The sequence below is a fragment of the Poecilia formosa genome, unplaced genomic scaffold (assembly GCF_000485575.1).
Source record: "Poecilia formosa unplaced genomic scaffold, Poecilia_formosa-5.1.2 Scaffold19, whole genome shotgun sequence".
Taxonomy (NCBI): Eukaryota; Metazoa; Chordata; class Actinopteri; order Cyprinodontiformes; family Poeciliidae; genus Poecilia; species Poecilia formosa.
In genome coordinates, this window is record NW_006799958.1 from 1502128 (window position 1) to 1511172 (window position 9045).

Sequence of the window (9045 nt, forward strand, 5' to 3'; positions counted from 1 at the left end):
CAGTTTTAACTGCTGATAAAAGTGACAGAGGACACAAATATGGGAAGTGTGGAAGCCTCTACTGTATCAAATTGATATAGGAATAACAGAGAGTTGGCCCTTCTAAGGTAAAAACCCAGCGCATACAGTGTTCATGTTTTTTTGTTTTTTGTTTTTTTTTTCATCCAGACGGCTTCCCACCCAAACCATCACATGATTGGAAATTGAGAGGAAAAATGCTTTTCGGAATCTTTACAAATGAATCTTATTCATACCGCCCGACTCAATATTTTGCGGAAATATCATTTTCTGCAGATACAGCTACAAATCTTTTGGGGCCAGTATGACATATGAATGTACTTTGATCCAAAACATTCTTTTATCTGAATCTGTAAGGTGGTTACCCTGGAAGGTGAACCTCTGTCGCAGTCTGAAGTGTTTTACAGCCCCAGCTGGGTTTTCAGATCCGTTTCTGCATCAACTCTGACCAGCTTCTCTGTCGCTACCAAAACAATAAAATCATTCCCACAGCATGAGACTGCCATCACCAAACTTCCCAGTGGAGATGGTGATTTCAGTTTTGTGTGCAGTATTAGTTTTACCCTATACAGGCAACCCTTGCATATACCCTACATGAGGCAAAATGTGAAAAAGACCAAAGGAGTATAAATATATTTTAGGGGTAGTTTATATGTAATTCCTTAGATAAGGTGTATTGAATCATTTTTTTAAATAAATTAAGTTTTCATGGGATCAAGTGGACTCAGAGGAATTAGCACAAGCCTAATGCTTAGTGCACTGCAGGCTCCTGACTCCTTCTCCCTCTGCAGTCATCTTTCCTATTGATCCCCCCACTGTAATGTAAAGCATCATCGCACCCTGGAGGATATCATCTGACAATCTTGTCAGGGATCATTAGAATACTACTTTTTGATTGCGTAGCCCTGCGGTCTGCAGAAAATGGCTCCCTTGGGTGTTTTTAAAAGCTTGCTTTCCTGCGATGGAAATTAAAAAAAAAATTTTTTTAAAACTTGATTTAAGGTGCGTAAACACAAACGGACTGGTCTGAGTTTCGTGCACAGTTGCTGGGGTTTTATTGTACACACTGGACAGGTTCACAAATGCTGTGTGCGTGCGTGCATGCGTGCGTGCGTGCGTGCGTGCGTGTGTGTGTGAAGGTGGTGTGACTGAGTGTTATCATTTGGAGGTCTGTGTGAAATATAATTATATAACATTTTTTTATGCATGCACTTTTAACGGATGTGACATAAGAGAAATACGATCTATTACAAACACTGAGGTGTTTTTTTGTTTTTGTCTAAAACTTACATTTAACAGATAAAAAATTATGAAGACAGACTGGTAACAGACATATGCTGATGTACTATTCCACTTACTGAAAATCTCCTCCAAATGATTTTAAGAATTAAAGATTTAGCACAACATTTTAATTATATACTTTTTATAACTCCATATATGAAGAGTTTGCTAGAAGTTTGCACTATTTTCTGGCTGCTGTGGATCTTAAACAGAAAACGACAATAATCCAGTCCACACACCTCCAGTGTCAGGACGACCTTGTACAAAACACGTAGTTCCACATTGTCCCAGATATCCTCAAACCATGTGGTGGTAGAAAAAAAAAAAAAAGCATGCTATACTCTTACGATGTGACATAAAACACTCCCTGGGTCTGTTTGAATGTCATACAAATGAAAGTTAAAGAAAGTCCAAATCACTAAAGTAATGACTATATTTGTTTATGTTTGGCAGCCTGATGATGACTATGATGATGATGATGTGTTCTCAGTTTTTGTCTTTCTTTGCTTCTTACCGTAATAGGAATTTACTTTTAATCCGTCCTCCCTCTTTACACTCTGTGAATATTTTTTCGTTCTCAGTTTAAATCATTCTAGGAACCGGAGTTCTGTTTTCAGGTTTCAGCCGCAGACTTCGACGCCCTCGTTTTGCCCTGAGAAGCAGACTGGGTTCACATGCCTGAGAGAATAACAGCTCCTTTTTCTTGAAAATTAAAAAAGTAAAGTTCCAGTATGAAGAAGAGGGGGAGAACGAATACAAAGTTAATACTTGCAGTATATTTGTCAGTGTGTTTGTGCAGGGGGAAAAAAAAAAAAAAGATACAGCCGTACACAGAATCACCGGTGCAGGTGTGGCTGCTAGAGAAGGAAATGACAGCGAGCATAAAGTTAATGGCAGCAATAATTGCAAACAAGGACGGCAGAGGGAAATAGCAGGGAGAGGAAACAGCTACTATGCCCTTTAGAATAGAAAAACATTCAGAGATGGCTATAAGCTCTGAAAAAGGATTTTTTTTACTATACTTTTGAAGAATTTTGTTTTTAATATTCATCTTACTTGTAGTGTCCTGAGTTATATATTTGAAACCAGTTTTGCGTTGTTATTCCATTCTTTTGAATCTTCTCTCTTTTTTTTTTACATTTAAAAACTAAAGAATGAATAAACAAAATTGAGAAAAAGAGAGAACAAGAAAAGACGTACAACTGCGACAAAAGCAAACGAATTCAACAATTTGGATTTGAATTACTCAACGTAAACCCCGTACAAGATTTTGAATGTCCGGACAGTATTCAATTACACGCCTTACTCTTCTTAATTTAATGCATAACCTCATGTCTGTTTTGTCATGTGTCAAGAACTATCAACCAATTCTCACAATCCAACAGCCAATCAGAGAAGGAGGCTGAGATGAGTTTGGCGGTGCTTGGAGAAAACATTCATAAGAGATGAACAGCTGCTGCGAGAGGTAAGTCATTAGCAAAGACTTTATTTAGACACACACATGCACGCACACACGCTCACACACACACACACACACACACACACACACACAGTAAAAGCAGCAAATGTGTGTTAATTCTCTGAGTTTCGTCCAGTGAAAGCCCTGGAACAAGTTGTGCGGCACTGCTGTCGTCCTTACACCGAGCTGAAGGGCCCTGAACTATTCTTTGTGCTCCACCGAGTTCAAACTGCTTATTTTTTGCACCATGTTACGCAACTTTCTAGTCACTAGATGAATGTAACTGTCTCTGTTGTTCATATGTAAAGTCATTAAGACCTACCGACAGTTACTATAGATACCATCTGCATACGTTTCACTATTTGCTTCGCCTCATATTGCTGTGAGACAGTGTGTGCAACGTTTAGACATCATCTCTTAAAGCTCTCTAGAGCACCCACATTATGACTCTGAGGGTGAAAGACCAATGGGACAAATGGAGTTATCCCACACACATAATAACTAGCTCCTCTTTAAAATCTACTGTGGCCAAATGCAATCATTTCTGCGGAGTGACGAGGGAGGTGACACCGGCCCCAGTGAGGATTCGGGCGCACGCTGCTGAATAGGGGGGCTAGCCCACATTTGGTGAGGAAACAGTGTTGGTGTATAAATGTGTGAATTTGACTCTAGTGTAAAGCGCTTTGAGTGGTCAAAATGATTGGAAAAGCGCAATATAAGTTCAGTCCATTTAAATCTTTTTTTTTGTTTGTTTGTTTCATGAGACCTCTAAACATTTGAAATATTGGGATCAGCTTGGGATTATTTGCCAAGCTTTATTTATCGTTTCAATTTGGGACAGGCATTCTTTGGTATCAGAAAATACATTTTGATGTCCGTATTTGGAAACATCTGTCACAAAGACATGCGACTGAAAAGCGGTTTCTGTCTGTAGTGAGGCGAGATACGCCAACTGTGTGTGGGCCTCCCACCCCCTCTCTCCCTCGTGCATCGAGAAGGGTCAAGTTAGTCAGTGAATATGGAATGAGCAACAGATGCTGCAGTGGTCACTCCAATTTCAAGCACTGTTTGACCCTGAAACTGCCCCACCTTTGGCCTTTCTCCCCTACACACCCTCATCTAAAGTTCCTCTACAAGTGATACAGATACTCGTGTCTCAATGTTGCAGATGGCCCAAAATAAAGTGCATGCTCAAATCTTGGCCTTTTACGATCATCTCTCTGGGAGTTTCCTCTTCAGTAAGAATTGGTATTATGAACAAATCCACTTCCTGAGCGATAGCACAACTTCTATTTTTAACCACAAAATGTGTTCTCCATTTGTCAAATTGCTCGATATGGCTGCGACAGAACGCGTTCCCGCCTATAATAATGCCATTAAAGTCAAAGTTTGTTCTGACATACCTCTGTAGCGTAGCCATGCTAGTGAGTCGTTTCTGTTGTGGCAACAAGATGAGCAACAATGACTTCTTCTACTTTATTCTCCCTCCAGATGCTGGTCAGCCAGTTATGTTCTATAAATTAATTGTCAAAGTAAAAGTAACAAAATAACACTTTACCACATAATAAATATACTTTTTCATAAAGCCCAAAATATGTTTATTTATTTTTTATTGGTCTGATGTAATCATCTAATTTTAAATGTCATGTTTTTGTTAGCTAAAAGCAGAAGCTTAGCATAATTATCAAAAAGAAATACTTGAAATCATCTGTGTGTAGCTATTTTATATAATGTGTTTCACTTAGTGATCTTGTTCCTGAACATTATAATAATACCTACTAAAATCTATTCAATCAGTCTATACTGAAAGACGATGTTGTGCTCCAGTCTGTCGTGATTCACCTCACAGATCAGTGGTAGGTACAAGAAGTAGATTGTCAACAACTGTAATGTTACCTGGCTAGAGCAAGACATTAGATGATTGTTATGTTCATCATTTAATGTCAACTCATCCTCAATAATTAAAAAAAGAAAAAATCTATTTATACCGAGGGAATTTTTTTCCAATCACAAGACAACAAGACAATCACATACAGATTCACAACCCAATCTCTGAGATCTCTGATCCGATGCCTAAAGCGTGTGATCTGACTCCTTTCGAAAGTGAGGAGCGGCAGCTCTACCTTTAACTCCCTCTGCAAGATGGCGCTCTTCATCCTGTCTTTGCGGTTCAGTCCAGCCACCCTATAAGGAGGAAGCTCATTTCAGCGAGTCGCATCAGAGGTCTTGTTCTTTTGGTCAGGATCCACATCTTTCTACCATAGGACAAGCAGAACATCGATTACGAGGATATTTAGATTAAACAAGCAGATCATTGGAAACAGCAATGTAAAAGTTGCCCTGTATTATTTTAACAATAAAGTCACAATTAATTGGGGGCAAAAAAGTTAACCTATTTCATCAAGCACTAAAGAAGTCAATGAACAAAGATGATCAGGAGACCTGGCATCAAATCTATAGTTATATTCAGAGAAGGCAAGTCAAGCATGTCACTGTACTCGGCTTTTACTCACGTTAATTTGTTATTCTCATAAACCATTCTGCCGTTATGTAACGGTGCTGTGGGCACTTTTTAACATGTAAAGTCTGCAGCTTCCATTATTTATGCCCTTTCAGAGCACAGATGTACGTGGGATATGCGCCTGCACTGGATTGTGTATGAAAATGGACGAAACGTCCCGCGTTCAGCGGAACAAAAAAATGTGCCAAACTGCCATCAAAAGTGCCACTTTCAGAGAGTTAAAGCCTACTTACCGGTCACAGCATCCATTTTGCTGTAGCTCAGCACCATCAATAGCACGGTGGAGCTTAGTGTCTTTCCTTTTCTCCTATCCACTGCTTGGAAACCGTGTTGACTTCGAAACATCTTTAGAAGCGAACTGGGTTTTACACTTTTGCCCGTTTAGTTTTATTCATGACTGTACAGGAGTTGGAGTTGTTTTCTTCTTTTTTCTGACATAAAGCATAAGCCCTTGCTCTGTTGCTGTCTTCACAGTACACTCACAGGCATTGGAGTGGTAGCACCATGCCCTGGTTCCCTCTGTCTGAGTGGTACTGATACGTTGCAGAAAAAAAAAGTGGAAAAATGAAAATGGAAAATTACCTCCAAAACCTTGAAATTCATCTAGTAGCTGGTTAACATTAAGCTTCAGGAAAATCTATGGATTAAGTCTAAAATCTAACCATTTTAAATGAACTCATACAAATCTGCCAAGATGATATGTCAAATATCCAACATATGGTCAGCCAGTGTTCAGTTCACCCCAACATGCCCATGATGAGTGACTACACTTATTGATTCAACTCAATAATCTGTATTTGCAAGTAGAAAATACAGAAAATACTCTATAACATAAAGATAAAATCTTCTTTTTTCTTTATATTTGCTTTTTCTTTTCTTTTTTTTTTTAGAAAAAAAAAATCTGAATAGATAATGCTCCAAAAAAGTAATGTGATCTGTTTTTATTACAAATAGTCATAAAAAAAAAAATAATCTGACACTTTGAGCAAATTTGCAACAATAAAGCAACTATGCTTGATTGCAGGTGCACAGCCTGTAATCCCAGCCAGGCTTGGAGCCGCTGTGAAGCAGCCACATCTAAACAGAGTTTTCCTCTGGGACCTGTTACCATAGTCACAACCATCACACAGATTAGAACCTGACCTTGGGGAGATGCGCAAGCCTCTTCTTGCTGATCTCACTATGATTAGGAAACAGGGACAGACAGAAAAGCAAAAGAATATGTGCGACAATTAAGCAATTTGTTTTTTCCCCCAATCAGCAGAAACACAGTCACTACCCGAGATGTCAGCCGCTATGCTGAATTTGTGCGAAAAAGAAATCACAAATTTGATAAACTTACCTTCATTTTCAGCTAACGATCAAAGTGGATAGATTTTTAAAGCAAAGCATTATAAAATACATCGATATTTAGCTTTATTAATCATTTTTCATGAAAATACACACTCATTTATTTGTTACATGGAGTGTTTATGTAAGCAGAAGATCATACTGTACTTCCCCAGTCCCAGAGAGCCCAATGTTTCTCTGCACCTGTTCCCAGAAGATTGCAATGGAAGATCCACCAGTGAGACTTCCTGGAACTGGCAGCATCCCCTGCTGTAGTGAACTGGGCATGAAAACAAGCTCCATTAATGAGGTGCCTGCAGAGCCTGCAAATGTTTCAGATAATGGTGGAAAGTTTTGTTTTTTTGTTTTTTTTCCCTAAGTCTCTCAAAGTTGAATTTAACAAGTTCTATGATTATAATGACCAACTGGAAATCCATTAAAAAGTTGTGCAGTCAATTCCCTTCAAACTCTATATACTGTAAGTCCCGGGCTCTGATTGCAGAGGAGATTGCACTCTCCACAATAGACTTGTAGATTATATACATCACCTTGCTGCAAACATTGAAGGACCTGAGTTTTTTTCAAGAAGTAAAGCAACAGCTTTACTGTTGCATCTGTTGACCAGGTGAACACGAAAGTATTTATACTCCTCTCTTTCTCCCATGACGGAAATAATGCTTAGCCTAACTCTGTTTCTCTATAGCCACTGATGACTGATGGGTGGGGGTTTTATGGCTGACACCATCTGGACATGCAGCCTTCAGTTCCTCCAGCTGCCTCTTCACTTGACTTCTAGAAACAAGACAAGTCGGAGGCAAAAAGAGGAGCAGCATCTCCTAACTTGGTTGAAGACAAACGGGAGGTGTGGTGGGAGGTAAAACATTTAAGGTGTGACAGACAAACTGATGTGTTTGGTCAGAAAAGAAGGATGCTGAGTTTCTTCAGCTTCCAGTGACCACTTCCTCATAATTCTCTTCGTTGCAGGTTCCCTAAAAAAACAAGGAGTTTATATTCCAAGCAGAGCAAAATAAGCTTGTGATCTGATTTTTCCACAGGAGGTCTTGCTTTGGAGATGTAAAAATCTGTGACATTTGCATAAAACAAATCCAACGTCTTGTTTTTTCCCTCGTGGAGCAGCAACCTTCTTGAATAACCTTCAGAGATTGCAGAGAGTCTTGCCTTGAAAAGAAAACTGTTCTTTGTGCTTTGTACTGTATGATTTCGCAATGAATAAAGATGCATGTCATTCAATACAAAGGTTGTGCAAAGTCCCCAAAACTCCAACATCTCAACAAATCTTTTTCGCATATGAGAAACAGGAATTGTGCTTTTCTTAATGTGACTCTTTGTGTGTGTTTGGTCATTTTTTGCCTCTACAAACACACAAAAGACAACATTTGTGCTGAGATTTTGTTATTATGGTCATCCATTAGAAGCATGCTACGTGTCATAAGAGCAACAATGTGCCACATTTCATAACTGCATGTTTCTGTTTAGCCCTTGGCTTCAATATCACAGATGGATTTATTTTATTTCATGGTAAATGACAGAAAAACTAACCCTGCTGCATGTAATTCATTCTTGAGTTCTCTTTCTGTGCAGAAATACAGATACTGTCAAGATCTTACTGCAATTTTTTAAAATATTTTTCATTCAGTTAATTTAAATGTGGCAGATTTTTGTTTCTGGTGACTGTACGTACAACTATCTCACTTTTAGTACACAAAGTATGACCTGGTATTGTAAATAGGTGTTCATTCTGCAATAGAATTTAAATTGCTTCCAAAAATCGTCTTTGTGGGACCAAATGTTGTTGTAGCCTCATTTGGTCAGCAGAGGTCAGTGTTGTATGGACGTTCATTCATGAAATGTTCTCATCTGAACGGAACTCATTCATCAGTATTCCCTTTAGCTTTATCTGGGCCAGATGTTTGTAGTTTTTCTTTACATGAATAGTAATTCAAACAAAGTTTCTACAACATAAAACAGAAGCTGTTTTGTTACAATGGAGTGACACTGCTCTTTTGTTCCTTTGTCTTGCCATCAGCTCATGTAGTCCCTGTGGTTCCATCAACTGAATAAACTACTTTAAAATGTTTACATTTGCAGGCAGATGATGAAGTGTCCATGGCCTGCAGCAAATGTTAATATGTTGTTTTATCTTTGAGTGAAGTAACAAATACGTCATTGGGCTCAACCACTGCTTACCTGTGGAAATGAATATGCCTCAGGGAAACAGCTTAGTGCTCCCAAGGATTTACATGCGTTAATTAATTTTGTTCTGTAAATATATTTGTCCCTGAATTTGAATGTATTTGTCCAGTTCACATAATTTTTTTTTTTTTTTTTTTTTAAACGTGTTAATTTAAAACCAAAGGAAGAGGGGGGAGGATAATTGACCAGCTGTCACCATAACCATGTCTCTATGGGTAATGTA